This window comes from Capra hircus, chromosome 10, assembly GCF_001704415.2.
Source record: "Capra hircus breed San Clemente chromosome 10, ASM170441v1, whole genome shotgun sequence".
Lineage (NCBI taxonomy): Eukaryota > Metazoa > Chordata > Mammalia > Artiodactyla > Bovidae > Capra > Capra hircus.
Genome location: NC_030817.1, coordinates 22,305,995 through 22,323,766, shown reverse-complemented (window position 1 = coordinate 22,323,766; position 17,772 = coordinate 22,305,995). Strand labels below are relative to the sequence as shown.

General features: G+C 43.1%; 1 non-coding gene across 1 annotated transcript; it reads left to right on the top strand.

The window, feature by feature from the left end:
* TRNAG-UCC lies at positions 12,313-12,385 on the top strand. The gene has a single exon. It is a non-coding gene; the product is annotated as a tRNA-Gly (tRNA).

Genomic DNA, 17,772 nt, shown 5'->3' with positions numbered 1-17,772 from the left:
CTGTCAATCCAGCTCCCTCACTTTGAGCCCAGAGTGGAGTGACTGAAAGATGGACATGGGGCTGGAGCTCCCTGCCTGCAGTGGTGGGGCCCACCGCTGTCGAGAGGACCTGCTGTGGAGAGCGCTGTACCATCCCTAGTTTAATAGGCTGGTCATTTTCCTCCATTTCGTGTTAAATTACATGCCTAACTATTAATTCCCTGGAGTGATTCTGTATTCACTTCAGTCTGAGAATCGCTGAATGAGAGGAAGGCAGGTCCTTAGGCAGAAGTCTGGGGCCTTCCAAATACCACCCACCCTGAGTTGACCACCATCTCACTTGCCACAGGGTTGACTCTACATTCTTTGACGTGAGGCTTCTTTAGCCTGAAGAGTTTATGAAACATTTGCCATTTGCCAAGTCCAGGAGCTGACCTGAGGGCCCTATGTGCATAGCGCCTCTGCCCTGGACCCCAGCCAGTGACAGTGGTCTGGGTCCCAGGTCCTCAGGGCACAGTGCCCTTGACCAGTACTAGCCTGACTCCTCTACAGCCTAGGACTGGGGCTGGATTCTGGAGAGAATGTCTCTTAGGAAAGGAGGACAGGGGGCTTCCTGGTGGTCCAGTGGTTCAGACTCTGTGCTTCCACTGCAAGGGGCACAGGTTCGACCCCTGGTCAGGAAAGGAGGACAGGAGCTCCTGGGGTGCAGCCAGGGATCTGGAATCTAATGTCTTCAGCCTCTAGCATTGTCCCTGACGCTAAGGCTCAGCCCACGATGCAAGGGTGCAGGGTATAGAGGAAGGACAGAGAGAGAAGCTTCCTTACCTTCCACTTCTGAGAAGACTGAAAACACTGGGATCCTTTGTATAAGGCTGACGTGCAGCCAGAATGTGCCAGAATTATTTAAATACTGAGATGCTTCCATGCTGGTTGGTAAGTAGCCACAGCCCTGAGCTCCCCCAACACCCTCAATGCTCTGGCTGCCCCTGTCCCTCCCCAGAGGCCTTCCCCACCTCCAGGACCCTGCCGTTCTGTTTGATCATTGCCCTTGAGTGCCAGTTCCTATGTGGAGTGTCAGCCTGCTCACGGGCTTTCCGTACACAAGATACCAGCTGTTTCCTGGCTGAGGGGTTTGGCATGGGAACTGGCAAAAAAAAAAAAAAAAAAAAAAAAATCCACTTAGCTAAGACCGCAGGGTTGACCCATATGATAACAGCCACGGTGAAATCTTGGCATTTTTATGCAGGTTCTCATGTGCCGGGAATGGCTGGGGTGGAGTATGGGGGATACTGTACTGTCGGAGATTTAACCCTGGCCCTAGGTCCTGCTCTGGTTCTGAATATTCCAGCGGTGTGACCTTAAGCAATTTATCTAACCTCTCTGAGCTTCCACAAAATATCCACTGCACAAGGTTGCCAAGGAGATGAGCATATTGAAAATTTAGGAGCTCGGCCCCCCGCCTCAAGGTCCTGTGCTAAATCCAGACCTGTTAATATAGCAGCAGAGGACTGCCCCCGCTTGCTGGCTCCTGCGGCTCCCAGAAGTACCACCAGTCCCTGGTGATGGTTACCAGGACGCCAGCTGTATCCAGGTGCTCCCTTGGCTGAGAAGAGACTCCCCGCCCCACCCCCACCCCACTCTGCCTCCTCTGAGAGCCTGTGGATAATAAGCAGGAAGCAGTTGGAGGCGCTGGTGGCCCACATGCCTTTTCTCTGCCCTGCCTGTTTCCTGGTGATCGGGGCTCGTTGTTGGGCAGCAGGGAAAAGTGGTCACCTCCCACCATGACTCATCACTGTGTAGAGGGTCTAGTCTGCCTCCAGCCCCCTCCCACCCCAACACTCACACACACTATACAGTCGGGAACACGTACACTTACATTCAGACAAACGCTCACATATTCATATACACTCACACATACACACACACACCCCTACACCCATCTTCCATGCACCCACACGTATACACACACTCATACATATTCATGTTATACTCACCCACCCACAGACACCTTCAGATGCACACACATCTGCATGTTATGCTCACACGAGTATTCACAAGAAGGTGAAAAAAGTGCAGTACATGAAATAGGTTGTTTGCACATTTAAAAAAAAAGTATGTTAGGGATTTGTTTTAATATGTAATAGAAAAACGACAAACCTGTCAAGCTAGGGATTTCACAGCACAGATTGTTTAGGACAAAGCTAAAGAAGATAGGAAAAGATTTAAGTAAAAGGGAGTGAGTTGCTTTAAAGGGAAATGCTGACTAAATTATGGCAAAAGCCTTGGAAACATGGTGGAGATGGAGGTAGAGGGTAAGGGCTCTGCGCAAAGTATGTGGGGAGCGGGGGCATGCCAGCCATGGAGGGAGACTCAGGGACCCTCTAGACGGAGAGAGAAATTTATCAGCTTTTTTCTTTCATGGCTGTTGCTTTCTGTACCCTATCTAAAAAAATCTGCCTGCTCCAAGCTTGTGAAGATAGTCTCCTATGTTTTCCTCCAGAAACTGTAAGTTTTAGCCTCTTATGTTTAGATTTGTGATACATTTTGAACTAATTTTTGTATGTGGTACAAGATAGGGAGATTCAATAGCCATGAATTTGAACAAACTCCAGGAGATAGTGGAGCACACAGGAGCCTGGCATGCTGCAGTCCATGGGGTCACAAGGAGTCCACAACTTGGCAACCGAACAACAACAACAAAATTGTTATTCTAGCACAGTCTGCTGATATACCCATTGAATTGCCTCAGTGTCTTTTCCAGAGTCAGTTGACTGTGTTTCATCTGGATCTGTTTCTGGACTCTCCTGTTCCACCCATGTATTTGCTTATCCTTTGCCAATACCACACTGTCTTGATGATCATAGTTTTATCAAAAGTCGTCAAATCAGCAGTGTAAGTTCTACAATTTTTTTCTTCTTTTGCAAGATTATTTTGTTTCTTATAGGCCCTTTACATCCCTATACAGACTTTAGAATTAGCTTGTCCTGATGGGATTTTGATTAGAATTGCATTGGATTAGAGAACACTGACCTCTTTACAGTATTGATTCTTTCAATCCATGAGCATGGCACATCACTCTATTTCGTTCTTTACTTTCTGTCAGCAATGTGCTGTTGTTCCTAGCGTACAGGTCTTACACGTCTTTCTTTTTTATGTCTATCTGTCTCCCTCCCTCCCTCTCTCTCTGTCTATATATATATATACACTTATTTTTTAGGTTGCATGCATTTTTCACATGACCTCAATGTCCTGGTATTATGGATCTCATTGGTTTCTTAGGTGTTACTCTCCATCCTCTATTTTAAGATCTGTCTATGTTGCTGTACGTACATTTCGTCACTATCTGCAACTATTGCATTACAGGTCTGATTGATATTCTCTGTTTACCCCTTCACCTTCCTCCTTCCTGTTCTGTGCGCCCTTAACTCTCCAAATTTCCATTGGATTGGCCAACAGGGGGCACTATCAAGAGATCAGAGGGCAGGAAGAGGTAGGGTATTTGCTGCCTGACTCCTTTCTTTCAAGTCCAGTTTGCCACTAGCTGCAATCCTCCACGTAAGCCAGAGTTTTTGTCAGGTGGCCCTCCCTTAAAGCTCCACTTCTGGTAGATTCAGGTTGTTCTTTCCACTTGTCCCTCTTGCTAGAGACAGGGGCTTTCCCATTCATTCCTTACTGCGTTCCCTGAACCATGCCCATACCTTGCCTGAAGACCATCTTGGGTCACCCCTTTTGAAGCCTGCATCTGCTTCCTGTAGGGACCCAGTTGATGCAATCATCTATGGTGTAAACCACACTTTACCTACTCCACTGAAGCAGACCTTCAGCGCCAATGCTCCCAGCTCTCCATTATCATTAAACATTACTATGTTGAACTGCCTCACACAGTGTTACACAACTTACGCAGCAGTTTGAGAATTCATATAGGCTACTTGCCCAGGAGCAGGTCCTAGGTAGGTCTGTACCTCATTTAACTAGACACCGTGTGGTTATGCTTCAGAATAGTAGCATCAGCTGATAGGCTCACCTGAAGTTCATAGGAGTTCCTGGCTACTCATATTGGATATGATGCTGGGCATCACTCAGCTTTCTAATTTTGCCAGTTTATTAGGTGTAAAGGGAAATCTCATTATTGTTTTAGCTTGCATTTTTCTGAGTACTCATGAGAATAAACATCTTTTCAAGTGCTTTCTAGTTTGGGGATTTTCTCTTTCTCTATTTGTATGCTTATCATTTTCCTCAGGGATTTAAAATTTAAAGCACCATGCAGGCAGCAGTGGGTAGGCTGGACCCTGGGCAAGTCTGTTTGCGATCTTTACATGTGGCAAAGCTTTCCTCTGCCTTTCCTTTACCCCTTACTCTCCAGTGGTTCCCCTCTTTGCTGTGTAACTCTCTCCTCTGACCCTCAGCATCAACCTTACCAGGACAGGTTCAGTCACTAGCGAAAGGTCATTCCATCTCAGACACTCAGCATTTTTCATCTATAAAATGGAAACTGGCGTAATCACTGTGAGTAGCTTTATTCATTTAAGTGAACTGAACACTAGACAGGGTTAGACATAAACACCCTTGAAAAGCTCACAGGTAAGTAGCTCAGTCGGTAAAGAATCTGCCTGCAATGCAGGAGACCTAGATTCGATCCCTGGGTTGGGAAGATCCCCTGAAGAAGGAAATGGCAACCCAGTCCAGTACTCTTGCCTGGAAAATCCCATGGATGGAGGAGCCTGGCAGGCTACAATCCATAAGGTTGCAAGAGTTGGACACGACTTAGTGACTAAAGACAGAGAGAAGTATAGTCCAGTGAGGCTCATACTACGAAGGCAGCCTTGGCTAGAGGTGGTGGGTACAGAGAAGTCATTGTGGGATAAAACATGTGAAGTCATTTTGAATAATAAATAGAATTGCTAGCATTTAAGCACTTAGAGTGTGTCAGGCGCCATAGCAACTGCTTTACATACATTGTCTTATCTAATCCTAACAACAATTCTTTAGCAGTGATTCTAAAAGTGTATTTTGCTGGCCTCTGGGGGGTCCCAAGACTCTTTCAAGGGATCCTATAAGGTTTAGAGTATTTTCATTATAATACTAAGATATTATTTGCCTTTTTTTTTTTTTTTTTTTACTGTGCGCTTACGGCACAAAAGCTATGGTGAACAAGACTGTTGATGCCTTAGCATAAATCAAGGCAGTGGCACCAAACTGTACTAATGGTCATTGTTTTCTTCACCACCACACAGCTGTGGAGAAGAGATTTCAGTTTCACTAAAGAATGTCCTTGATGAAACAGTAAACAGTATTAATCTTATTAAATCTCCCCTAGTACATGTCTTTTTACTCTTCTGTGTGACAAAATGGGAAACAGAAAGTACCTCTACTGCCTTCCAAGTACAACCATTGTCTCAGGAAAAGTACTCATATGACTGAGTTGTGAGCTATATCACCCACTTTTTACATGGAACATCATTTTTATTCAAAAGAATGCCTGAGAGACAAATCACGGTTATTCATATTTGAACGTTTGGCACACGTTTTGTTGAAAATAGACAAAAAAAAAAAATAGACAAAAATGAGCCTGCTACTTCAAGGAAAACAACAGTATAGAAGAATTTTGTAAAACTTGTATCTACCACTATGATCGCAACAGCTTCTCATGAAGACTTCTCTGATGAAATCAGGGATGTTGTTAGCCATGTGGTTTTCCTAGGTTGATAAAAAAATGTGTCAGCTTTTGGAAGATCTGGATATTCAATAAAAAGTACTCTCTAAATGACTAATGCACAAAATTATAAAATCATGCATAGGGAAAAAAAGATTCACTTAAAGTATAAGATAGACCCATGGATTTTAATATGACAGACTATGAAAAGATTATTGGATAGTTTTTCTCAGGAAATTTTTTTTTGTTTTGGAAAGTTCAAGTAACTTTGAAAAATTGAAAATAATGTTCACATATAATGGACTGGATTGTTTTTTAAATTGGATTTATTTTTTGGCTGTGCTGCGTCTCTGTTCCTGTGAGCAGGCTTTCTCTAGTGGTGGTGAGCGGGCGCCCCATTGTTGGCGGCTTCTCCTGCTGTAGAGCACGGGCCCTAGGGCACATGGGCTCGGTAGTTCTGGCACACGGGTTTAGCTGTCTCTTGGCATGTGGACTCTTCCTGGACCAGGGATCGAACTCATGTTCCCTGCACTGGCAGGTGGATTCTTTATCCCTGGACCACCAGGGAAGTCCTGGATTGGATTGTAAAATGTTTATTTTATTTTATTATTTTTTATTGAGGTATGGTTGATTTATAATATTATATCAGTTTCAGGTGTACAACATGGCTATCGCTATTTTTAAATGAATAAAGATGTTTTCATTTCTCAGTTTTGATGTTTAATATGATAAATCTATGAGTAAATAAATATATTTATAAATTATAAATAATGTGGTAAATATATGGCTATCTAAATATACAGCTATAAACCAAACAAATACAAGCTCTTTGTGGTCTTTCATACTCTGTGTTCATACTGTTGTTTTCCTGGAAGTCACAGGCCCTAAGGCCAAAACTGCTGCCTTCGAGGTAAAATTATTAACCAAATCTATGGCTGAGGAAACTGAGATTTAGAGATTAAACCACTTGCCTGGGTCACATCGTCCCTGGGTAGTGACATCAAAACCCAAGTTCTGTTCATTGCACTGTGGTTGTTTAAAGGCATGACATGCTCTAGCCATTCTGAAGCTCTGAGCTATGCCCCTGGCTTACATTACCTGTCTTCTGTTTGTATAGGTGGAGAGCTTGCTAATGAAGCATTTCTGCACAGGTTATTTAATGTGATCTCTGTGAAGACTTTGAGTGGGAGGCTGGGCAAGTGTCACTGTTCCATTGTACAGAAGAGGAAATTGAGGCTCCCAAGATTAAGTAAGAAATTGATCATTGTGGGCACTGATGACTTATGAGAGAGGGGTAGGAGAATGATTATTTTTACTTTATATTCTTTTATGCCTTTTGAATATTATACATATGCATGGATTAACTATTCAAATAATCCCATTAAATGGCTTTTGTAAATGAGGTCAAGCAACTTTATGAAGGTCCCAGAACTAGTAAGTGATGGCACACTGGGATTCCAGCTCTGGTCACTGGGCTCCAGAATCATATCTTAACCATAATGCTTTCTGCCCTCCTAGAATATGTTGTCTTCTGACTTTAAACACTGTGAAGCATGGACATGAATGCAAAATATTTGTATCATTATTAATAATAGCACTAGACAGAGGGCCTTTTGAGAGGCTGAGACTTGGAACTGTCAGGAGCTGCTTTTGTCTAATGAAGTGAGTTAGGCCAGTTAAAGGGGGCAGGGGTACCGTCCTTGGACACTGGGGAAGGACAGCTCCTCTCCAACCCAGTGCGGATGAAGCGGAGAAAGCTGATCCACTGAGAGAGCAGGTGAGAGACGATGGACCACTGAAATCTATGAAGGCGGGTCACCCACTGATTTGTTGGTTCCTGAATCCAGATTTCCTTCCATCCTATTAACTACCACCTACAACCAATTAGGGCTTCCCTGGTGGCTCAGGTGGTAAAGAATCTGCCTGCAAAGTGGGAGACCTGGGTTCGACCCCTGGGTTGGCAAGATCTCCTGGAGAAGGGAGAGGTTACCCATTCCAGTATTCTTGCCTGGGAAATCCCATGGACAGAGGAGCCTGGCATGGGGTCACAAAAACAACTGAGCAACTAACACACACACACACACACACACACACACACAACCAACTAGGTGATGGGTTTCTGCTCCTGGAAACTAACCCAGTCCTCCAGTCCTGACAGAGTCCATGCATTAGGCATCTACTGGCCATGTACTTTGCTTTCACACTTGATCTGCTTCTCTGGTCAGGATTATTATTACAGCCTCCCAGCTGGTCTTCCTATTTCAGGCCTTGCCCTCTGCTTATTGTCTACACAGTAGCACACACAGGATGATTCTGCTAAAATGTTAGTTAGATCATTTCATTCCTTTGAATAAAATACCCTAGTGGCTCTATCTCAGAGCAAAAGCCAAAGTCCTTTCTACAGCCTATAAGACCCTAAATATTCCAGGTCTTGACTCCTCTGACCTCATCTCCCATCACTCTTCCCTCACTTAACCACAGTCACATGGGCCAGAGAGAGTCCAGAAATAAAGTCATATATCTATGGTCCATTGGTTTTCTATAAGATTCTCAAGCCATACAGTAAAAAAGTTGTCTTTACAACAAATGGTGCTGAGAGAACTGGACATCCACATGTAAAAGAATGAAGTTGGACCCCAACCTCACACTTTATTTAAAAATTAACTCAAAAATGGTCAAAGATCTAAATATAAAACTATAAAATTCCTGGATGTAAATGCTTATGACCTTGAATTATGTAGTAGTTTCTTAATTATGACCCCCAAAGGCCACAAGCAACCAAAAAGGGAAAACAAAAATTCGACTATTATGCATTAAAAAAAACCATCGAAAAGTAAAATGAAAAAAAAAGTGAAATGAAAAGCCACAGAATAGGATAGTGTACTTACAAATCATGTATCTAATAACAGTCTAGTATTCAGAATACAGAAAGAACTCTTAAACTCAACAATAAAAAGACAAACCACCCAATTTAAACATAGGCAAAAGATTTGAATAGACATTTCTCCAAAAAGGATATAAAAATGGGCGATGTCAGTAATCATAAGGGAAATGAAATTCTAAACCAAAATGAGATACCACTTCACACCTACTAGAATGACTATAATACTTTAGTTTTAAAGAAAGAGAGTGGAAAATAATGAGTGTTGGCAAGGATATGCAAAATTCAGAAGCCTCATACATTGCTGGTAGAAATGTAAAATTGTGTGTATGGCCACTTTGGAAAACAGTCCTTGAAGTTCCTCAAGAAGTTAAAACATAGAGTTACTATATGACCTAGCAATTCCACAAGAGAATTGAAACATATGTTCACACAAAAACTTATACATGAATGTTCATAGTGGCGTTATTTGTAATAGCCAAAAAAAATGAAAATACCCCAAGTTTCCATTAACTGATGACTGGATAAACAGACTGTGGTATGTCCATACAATGGAGTATAACTCAGTAATAAAAGGGAATGAAGTCCTGATACATGATACATGTGGATGGACCTTGAAAATATTTATGCTAACTGAAAGAAACCAGACATAAAGGCCACACAGTGTACTATTTAATTTATATGAATGTTCAGAATAGGCTAATCCATGCAAACAAAAATTAGATTACTGGTTAATAGGGGATGGGGAAAGAGGGAATTGAGAGGTGTGGGGTTTCTTTTTGATATGATGGAAACATTCTGGAGTTCAGAAGTGGAAATGGTTGCACAATGCTGTCAATATAGTAAATAACCAATGAACTATACACTTTAAAATGGTTTCAATGGTGAGTTTTATGTTATGTGGAATTTATCTCAATATGAGAAAACTTAAGTAAATTGATTAAAAAAAAAATCTTTCCATAAAGAAAATTCCAGGTCCAGATAGTTTCAGTAGTAAATCCTACCTAATATTTAACGAAGAAAATATATCAATTCTACACAGAAAATGAAAATGAAAATAAATAAAAAAGGAACACTTCCCAACTCATATTTTGAGTCAAGCACTACTCTGATACCAAATTAGAAAAAAATTTGATTATAAGATTGGAAGAAAAGAAATAAATCTCTAATGAACATAGACCCTTAACAAAATTTTAGCAAATCAAATCTAGCAACAGATAGAAAGGGAAATGAGGTATGACCAAATCAGGTTTATCCCAGCAATGGAAGGTTTGTTTACCATTTGAAAATTAATCAGCATAATTCACCATACCAGCACAATTAAAAAAAAAAATACCGAACAACTATATGATCATCTCAATAGAGTTGCAAAGTGTTTTTGACAAAATTCAAAAGCCTTTTAGTAAACAAGAAATAGACAGAACTTTCATAACTTAATAAAGGACATCTATGAATAATCTTCAAAAACATAATATTTAATGGTGAAAGACAGAATGCTTTCCCTCAAAGACTGGGTAAAGGGCAAAAATGACCATCTTAGCCCTTGTTTTCAACATTGTACTGAAGGCCCTAGATAGTGCAATAAGGAAAGTAAAACAAATAAAAGACATATAGATTGAAAAGGGAACTATCTTTATTCAAAGACAACATGATTGTCTACTTTGGAAGTCCTAAGGTGGCTACAAAAAGCTATCAGGGTCACATGATACAAAGTCAATGTACAAAAATCAAATGTATTTCTGTATATTAGCAATAAATAGTCAGAAACAAAAATATAAAATGCCACTCACAATAACACAAAAACTTAGTATCTCAGGGACAAATTTAACAAAATATATGAGGAACTCTATATAGGAAACTATAAAATATTCCTATGAAAATTTTAAGTGAGGAAAGTGAAGTTGCTCAGTCATGTCTGACTCTGCGACCCCATGGACTGTAGACTACCAGGCTTCTCTGTCCATGGAATTTTCCAGGCAAGAATACTGGAGTGGGTTGCCATTTCCTTCTCCAGGAGATCTTCCTGACCCAGGGATTGAACCCAGGTCTCCTGCATTGTAGGCAGACGCTTTACTGTCTGAGCCACCAGGGAAGTCTGACCCAACTAAATGAATGTTAAATGGACAGATATACCATGTTTATGGATTGAAAGCCTCAATATTGTTAAGATATCAATTCTCCTCAAATGAAGCTATATTTGAAAAGCAAATTGTTCTACGAAATCCCAATAAGATGCCAGTGGGCTTTTTTCTTTTTTTTCAAAGAAATTGAAAAAAAGCTGACTACATCTATACATAAAATAGGTAAATAATAAGGTCCTATTGTATAGCACAGGGGACCTATATTTAATATCCTGTAATAAATCATGATGAAAAAGAATACAGACAAATAATGAATCATTTTGCTGTATACCAGAAACATCCACAAGGTTGTAAATCAACTTTACGTCAATTAAAAATTTAAGAATTGGGAGGGGACATGGGTAAACCTATGGCTGGTTCATGTTGATGTTTGGTAGAAACCAATGCAATACTGTACAGGAATTATCCTTCAATTAAAAGTTTTAAAAAATTAAATAAAAAGAAAATGTATGTGGGAATAGAAAATACTTAGAATAACCAAAACAATTTTATAAAAATTGAAGAACACGGAGGGACTTCCCTGGCAGTCCAGTGGTTAAGACTCTGTGCTTCTACTGCCAAGGGGCACAGGTTCAATCCCCAGTCTGGGAAATAAGATCTCATATGTTGCATTAGTGCAGCCAAAAATTTAAAAAAAAAAAAAAAAAGAAGAACAAAGAATTCCCCAGTGGTCCAGTGGTTAGGAGTCTGTGATTTTACTGCTGAGAGTGTGGGTTTAATTCCTGGTCAGAAAACTAAGATCCTATAAGCTGTGCAGTGAGCCCAACACGTAAGGGCAAAGTGCAGCTAAAGAAAAGAATAAAGTTAGAAGACTTACTTTATCTGATCTCAAGACTTATTACAAAGCTACATAATCAAGACAATGTGGTATTGCTATAGATTATAGATCAATGGAACATTATAGAGCCAGAAATGGGCCAATATGTATATAAACAGTCAGATGTTTTACAGAAGTGCCAAGGTTATTTTATGTAGAAACAGCGTTTTCAACAAATGGTGCTGGAACAACCTGATATCCAACTAACTTCAATGCTTCCCTCACGCCTTCTTATACAAAAGTTAATTCAAAAATTAATACTAGAAATACAATTGATTTTTGTATATTGGCTTTATATAATGTGACCTTGCTGTACTCACTTGTTAGTTTTGGCTAAGGAGAAGGACAGTCAGGATGGGGGAAAAGTGGGGTGGGGGGGTTATGTGTGAGGCTGGCTAATTTAGAACAGGTGGTCAGGGAAGACCTCCTGGGAGAGGTGACACCTGAATAGATTTGAAAGAGGCAGGGAAACCAGACATGGAGTTCTTTGGGAGGGGGAGTTGGTTTCTCCCAGGCTGCCAGAATTTATACTCACAACAAAGCTGGCAGCAGAATCAGGGGCTGAGCCCAGGTCTGCCCCTTGGAAAAGTCTGAGAGAGGAGGCTTCTCTGGGGTAGAGGCAATGCAGCCAGTAACACACAGACTACTCGGGTAGCAGGCTGACTGCCTGGGGCGGGGAGTGCCTATCGTCTGGGTGGAGTGGCATATGGAAAGCTATTTGTTGCCTCCCTAGGGTGGCAGGACACCAGCACTCTAGCTGGGGGGACAGTAGCTTCCCCCGTGTCTCCTCGGACAGAGCATATGTCACAATGTGATGCTTTATATATTCATTCACAGGAGTTCTTTGGTGGTCCAGTGGTTAGGACTCTGCGTTTCCACTGCAGGGGGCCCAGGTTCAATCCCTGGTCAGGGAACTAAGATCCCACAAGACACATGGCACAGCCAAAAAAAAAAAAAAAAAAAGAAAATAGATATTCATTTACTTATCTGTCATTAGTGTCATGAAAACATGAGCTCCATGGGGACAGAGACCTGCAAAGAACAAGCAGGTGATTCACACAATTTCTGTGTGATGAGGGACTTCCCTGGTGGTTCAGTGGTTAAGACTCTGCACTTTCAATGCATGGGACATGGGTTTGATCCCTGATCTTGGAAGTAAAATCTCACATGCTGTGTGATGTGGCCAAAGGCAAAATAAAACAGGTCCATGTGATGAGCAATCTGGCAAGCTCTCCATCCCGCTCTTAGGAGAGGAAGTCAAAGTGGAAGGCCAGATGGCCTGGCCCAGGGGTAGTTCAGGCTCTGGGAAAATACTTGAGCTGAGGGTGATTCATAATTCCCATCCCACACAGTGAAACCAGAGACTAGGTTGCTTATCCTTTACTTCATTCAGTGCTCACAGATGCCCTCTAAGGTAGATTGTGCTCTCACCATTCCCAGATGAAGAATCCCTGCCTCAGTGTTGAGATGCCTTTACAAGTTTACATAGCTGATAGATGGCAAAGCTGCTTCTCTCCAGGACCCAGAGTCTGTCTTTCCACCCTGAGCTGTAGAATGGAGTTTGAAGTCACAGGTGGTTGTTATGGTGATGGGATGGGATGGCAAAGGTGAGCTCCAATACGTGTTCTGACTGACTGCTGGCATCTGTTAGACACCAGAAGCCCTTGGGCAGGAGAGGAGACTTGGGTCAGATCCTGCTCCACTCGGACAGCCATCTTGCCCTAGAAACACTGAGCATCACACGACTCTCTGATCTGGTCAAAGGTCCCAGGGCCAAGAGTAAATCCATTCAAATGAAGGGAAAATCCTGTGACAAAGGGGGTCATTATCCATGGGCCTAGCTTGGAGCACCTGTGAATTCACAGGGGAACAGCACACCTAGTGAGTCATCAGGTATAAAGCCCCCGGTGCTGTGTCTAACACACAATAGGTGCTCAATCTTGGGTTGCTATTATTATGATAAAGACAATATCCTTATGCAGAAATTAGTAATAAATTGGAAAGCTGAATTTCCTTCTGGGCTGAGAGTTGGAGAGCTCCCCAGGGCCAGGGTTGTGGGAACCAGATGAAATTTGTTCCTAATGAGGGTTCTGTGGAAGCTCAGCAAGTAGTTCTATCAAATTAACAGGCCCAGCGGACACAAGGGAGCAGATTTCTTCCTGAGCCTGGGCCCTGCCATCCCTCAGCCCTTGGAAATCAGATTATCGGGTGGGCAGGGCCAGGGAGGAAACTGAACTAAATACAATTACCAGCCCTGGCTTGTCCATCTGAGCCTGGAACAGGGCAGGGAGGAGGGGAAGGCAGAGGGGAGTCAGAGCCTTGCTCAGGAAGTTACAAATCCAAGGAAGTGGACAGGACAGGCCCATCCCTGCTGCAGGGCCTTGTTTCCATGAGCCCATCCTGGGATTGTCTCATCTCCATGCTGTTCCCACAAAACACCAGTAACAAGGGCCTCCTTCCTTGGAGATAAGTGCAGTAATTCCTTTTATAGCTATGATCCCATCCAGCCTCGGCTTGAATCTCCCTAGTGATGGGGTGTTTGTTACCCATCAAGGTCTTCTGTTCCATTATTGATTCAAAAGCAGCCAACTGTAGGCAAAAGCCACTGATATCTGGCCTTAGATCTGGCCACAGAGTAGATGTAGAACCGTGGGTGGGCTTGGCCACATTTCCTCACCTGTGAGATTTGTGGCCTTGTGGGAGGCACTGGGCGGACGCTCTCCGTGTCCTTCCACGCTCTCCCATTGTGAGTTGTGACTTTCCACGTGGACTCTGGCTCATCGAAGGACATCAGCCCATCATGGTCTCAGGAGTCGGACCTGGGCGTTGCCTTGGCTGTGGTGGTCCAGGCAGAGCCACCCCTTCAGACTTTCCTGCCACGACTGCAGGAAACTGCTCTTGCCAGATGAGAACAAGACAGCCTTTGCCCTGAGTGCTGATGATGAGGGCTACCCTGCATGGAGAAAGCCGGCCTGACACAAAGCAGACACACACGGAGGCAGAGCTGAGAGAGCTGCGGGGGAAAGGATAGGGCCTGAGAAATGTCCACTGTGTACCAGAACTTTTCGGTTATGGGGGAGCCGATAAATTACCATCATTGTTCCATGCAGTTGGTTTAAGCTGCCTTTTCTGCCGTGACCAGCCTCTTAATGGGCAGAGAAGCCTTAAACGTATGGAGATTTTTCCTATAAACTGGCTATACCTCAGGAAAATAATAAATTTTATTTAAAAAGTGAAAAAAAAAAAAAGTGTCTTCCTAATAGGAAACTGGCTTCTCGGAGTTTCGATTCAATGGCTGTGGTTATGGCACTGGCCATTCACACTCTGTTTCCACAGGAAGCGAGACCAGGGACCTGCTGACAGTCTCTCATCTCCCACCCAGGTCAGCAGTAAGCTAGGAGGGGTAGGGGCTGTTCTCAGCTCATCCAGAGAAAATGAAGAGGAAGAGGAAAATCCAGAGGAAGAGGAAGAGGAGCAGGAGAGGGGTCCCAACAGCTCAGCTCATTACTGAGCCACCGCATTCCCTCTTCAGCTCCTACCGAAGTTGGGTTTAAGTTGGGTTTCTGTTGCTTGTATAGACTTCTGACCTAAAACCATTCTTTCCATCTCTGCTCCCGAGCACCCAATACTGTCTGGCACATAAGAGACTCTCAGTTAAGATTATGACTTTACTTCCCATGATTTGGAGCCTTCTATCGATTTCGCCAAATTCAAGAATGTGTTAGTGTATGTGGTTGTCTCTTTGGAGAAGCAGGTTCGATTTTTGGAAGGCAGATTCAGCAAACGTCTCTCAAGTACTATACCAGAGTTTTCACATATATTACTTCATCTTCTATCCAAACTGCTGTAGGTAATTCTATGCCCATTTCCCAGAAACTGAGGCTCAGAGAAAGTTAAGCAGCATTTTAAAGTCACCCAGCTAAAACTGACGAAACCAGGAAGAGAAGATATGTCTTCTTAGAATGACGCTGTTGACTAGCGATAAACTTACATCTAGTTAAGAGAAAACAAAAGACCTTGCAGGTCCCTTTCAACTTCCATTGTGAGAACCGCCCCCGCAACCGCCCGCCGCCGCGGCCACAAGCTGGCTGTGACCCTCTTTGGGCAGTGGCAGATACGGTCTGCAGGTAGCTAGTCAGTCCTGCCCTGGAGTCAGCTTTGAGTCAGTCCCAGGGAGCCTTTGCCAGTGCTGGTTTTTGAATTAGAAATTGTTCATTGTGTTCTTAGTAACCTCAACTTAGAAGTTGCTAAGTTGTGTCTGACTTTGTGCGACCCCATGGACTGCAGCACGCCAGGTTTCCCTGTCCTTTGCTACCAACGTCCATCGAGCCAGAAGGGCCAGAGGCAAATGTGCACGTTTGAGGGAAATGGGCAGCGGGCAGGGTTAAGGTAGGTGAACCCAGTTCCCTGTGAAACCAGAAGCACAAAGAGGAAGAAGTTACTGGCAACCACGTGAGCATGCCCTCCCCCTCTGCCTGTTCAAAGTGTACAACAATTGTTTTATATATATATATATATATACATATATATACCCTGAGTTGTACAACCATCACTATAAGTTTAAAACATTTTCATCTCCCAGAAAGAGACCTTATACTCATTAGCAGTCACTCCCCACTTGCCCTCAATCTCCCTTCCCCCAGTGCTAGGTTATTTAATCCACTTTCTGTTTCTTTAGATTTGCTAATTCTGGACATTTCATAAAAATGGAATCACACATTTTGTGGTCTTTTGTGCAGGTTTCTTTCACTTAACATAATGTGTTCAAAGGTCATCCATGTTGTAGCATGAATCAGTGCTCAATGGCCAAATATCACCACATTGTATGGATATACCAACTGATAGAGTCATCAGTTCATGGACATTTGGGTTGTTTCTACTTTTTGGTTATTAGGAATCATTCTGCTACAAACATTCACGTACAAGTTTTTCTGTGGTCCTGGTTTATTTATATATTCATCTCTGTTCCCCATTCCCAGGTTCCTTCCCACACAGGTAAGCGTTTCAGTTTACGTAATGTTTTTTAGTTAATGTGTTTCTGATAAATGATTCCTCCTGGGCGTGTGCATTTTTAATCTGCTCACATGGTGGTATTATATTGTAATTCGTTTTCTGTACTTTTCTTTACTCAGCTCTGTGGTTTGGGGATCCATCCATGTTGCCATGAGCATCATCTGGCCCATTGTGCTATCTGCTGTGGGTCCTTAGGGGTGGGCTACTACCGCATTCTGGACCCCCACTTCCACTTCATTGTCCACTTTGCTGGCACCACACCCAAACCCACAGCGGACATCTGGTATGTGTCCCCTTCAGAACCTGGTGAGAATGGCTAAAACATATGTCGGAGAGAGGATTCCTGGGACGTAGAATATGTGCGTACTTACTTTGAGTGGTACCTGACTATGAACAGTCTCTGCGGCTGGCAGACAAGACTGGGGCTGCAAGGAGTCAGAATTGTTCTTTTCATCCATTTTCCCCACACGGAAATAATAGCCTAAACAGATACTCATCCCGACTTGCAAAGCCTCAGGACATCAGTACTGAGATGCACCATGCCTACTGAATGACAGAGATAGACACACCTTTTTATTTCCTGTCTCACATCTCTTTACTAAGTTTCTAGGACACTGACTACATTTATACCTCCTGAGCTCATAAAGCGAGGTTGTTCTTTATCCCTCGTGGATAAAATTTCTGAAGAAAAACTACTGTTTCAAAAATTTTGTTTTGCTCTTGGGGTGCAAAGATCTTTGACCCTATAAGGACCGTCTTCTTTTTTGCTAACCAGGAGGTGAGTGGGAGGGGACTGGCCCCTTAACCTCTCCCGGCACTAGGAGCACCGAGGAACCGGGAAGAGAAGGAAGGATTCAAGGGATCAGCTGGGAATTTTCTCTGGGGTTTCTGCTGACTTCCTGGAGAGAGACTCAAATCCTTATGGATGGTGGAAACTGCGAAATTTCTTCCCTGGGAAAATGTCCTGCATTTTGGGAGGATCGACCACCTGGGCAAAGCTCGAAGCTAACACATCCCTTGGAGTCTCCTAGGGGCTGGTCTCTTTCTGTTTGTTTGTTTTGGCTGCGCTGCGGGGGATGCAGGACCTTAGCCCCCTGACCAGGGATCGAACCCATGACCCCTGCCGTGGAAGTGCAGCAGGGAAGTCCAGGTGGTTCCTTCTTAAGGGACTAGCTCAGAGCTTACCCTACATCCCTGCACCCAGGGGTGCATCTTTTCACAAAGCACATGCGTGTCATCAGAAGTCGTTTGCAAAGAGTTCATTTGTATGTAATGTGAATCCCTTTGT